This window comes from Penaeus monodon, chromosome 19 (assembly GCF_015228065.2).
Source record: "Penaeus monodon isolate SGIC_2016 chromosome 19, NSTDA_Pmon_1, whole genome shotgun sequence".
Lineage (NCBI taxonomy): Eukaryota > Metazoa > Arthropoda > Malacostraca > Decapoda > Penaeidae > Penaeus > Penaeus monodon.
The window spans coordinates 36865487-36867423 of NC_051404.1; the positions used below are offsets into that span (position 1 = coordinate 36865487).

The 1937-nt window shown below is 35.5% G+C and overlaps 1 protein-coding gene across 1 annotated transcript in view; it reads right to left on the reverse strand.

Moving 5' to 3' along the window:
* Positions 1-1937, reverse strand: part of LOC119585208 (AP-3 complex subunit delta-1-like) — a gene marked incomplete in the record, with an annotated part of 41547 nt that overhangs the window by 13935 nt on the left and 25675 nt on the right.

Below are 1937 nucleotides of genomic sequence, written 5' to 3' on the forward strand. Positions count from 1 at the left end.
TGACAATAGCCATGCACATGTAAAACAATAATGTTAAATACACAATTTTACTTAAACTAAATCCACAATATCTTACCAGCAGCACCAGATCATCACAGCTTCCATACAAACCTCAAGTTCAAGTCTGAGCACAGTAGGAGCACATGCCGTCCCTCCTTCACGCATGAATATCTACTCCATACAGGCACATAACCACTCAAGAAGTAGTGCACACCATATGTAAGCTACAGAATCATCTTGACGATATTTTTGGGACTTGAGGCAATTGTACAAGAGGCAGTGAAATGGTTACACAAAGAAAAAACAGTGAAGGCACTATACAATGTGTGAATCAAAAGGGAAAAAGATTTGGATACATTGTGATTTATCACATATGGAATTAAAAGAACAGATGAGGCTTGTCTGGAACCATCAATTGCTCTCTAGGAATATATCCTTACATTGTCAAGAACTACCTATAATTAATGACTGATAATCAAGATCCATAGAATCATGTACAAATGTTAACCATATAGATTTTAAATCATATCTAATCTATAAGCTATAATTTCTACATATCAGCAAATCAAAACAGGTGATACATTATAAAAACCGAGAATCCTCAGACACAAACAAAGCCTCCTTAATTCTGAGGTTTAGGAAAAGCAATTCAGTCTTTCCTGAACTAGTCACATATATATAATTATTATGATTTTAAGGCATGAGATGAGAGATGGAGAATCAGGTTGTGCAACAAACTGCCCAAAAATCAAATAAGGTCTTTGAAAAAAACAGAAACAATACTCTAAAACACAAATCAATACAATCCACACTTCAGCTGCCTAACAAACATTTTTACAGAAGCTTGAGAGCTCAAAGTTGGTGATGAAGCAAAGGTCATAGGTCCCTATAATATAGCTCCATCTGAGTATGCCTTTTGCATAAAAAAGTGCAACATACAAATTTCTGCAAACATTTTTCTCTCTAACAAAAAAATAATAATCTCAATCTACCATCAAACTTTTAATTCAATGCCAACTGGTGCTTTCCATGCCATACTGGACCATATACCTGACAGTGTGTGCAGTCAGCTGCTCTAGGGAAAAATCAGAACCATGGGAAAGCAACTATTCAGGAGCTGTAACTTTTCAATTATTGTAGTCATGTCTATATAAGTGAACAACTGTTTAGCACAAACAACTTGAGGGATGGCTCAATGCACATGGCATGGGGTATACATGACACCCTGAAAGAAGTCCAGTCACATGCCACCCATTGGCAATGGATTAAACAAAGCGTGTTCTGGTGATGTCTAAACATAAATGTTTTGACTTCATTTGGATTGTTGCTGAAATGTAATGGGGGTAGAGAATATCCTCAGATTCACAGGACCATCTTATGGACTGTAAAACATACTTTGGAAACCGCAAAGGGGATCATATATTGGTAAAATTTTGGCTTTTGGAAAAAGACTAAAAGTAATTATGACAACTGTTGCAAAGAGTATGACTGAGAATTAAACATTTCATACAGAAAGATGAGTCACTGCCCTATTGATTAACAGAATATTTACCAATTGTGGGGATTTTGCAATCAAAATGTACAATTCACCTTTACTTTTGAACTCATTCATACCCTCATTCAAATAGTCTAAATTCAATCATGGCATCACCAGTAGAACAATTAACTCGACAAAAAAGCTTAATTTCTTTTTCAAGCTTACAATACAAATCTTGCCACACATCAATCCTGTGAACACAAAACCACACACAAAGATGCTGAAACAAATAACACTGGCAGTAAATTATTCATTTAGAGTGAAGCACATAAATTAAACACTAACATGCACATCGACCCAACGAAGGCTAAGAGAAGCTGAGCTTGGACTTCCTATATTGCATAATGATCGATAATATCTTCTGTGTTCAGATATCCAAATATCTCAGACTCTGAATTTT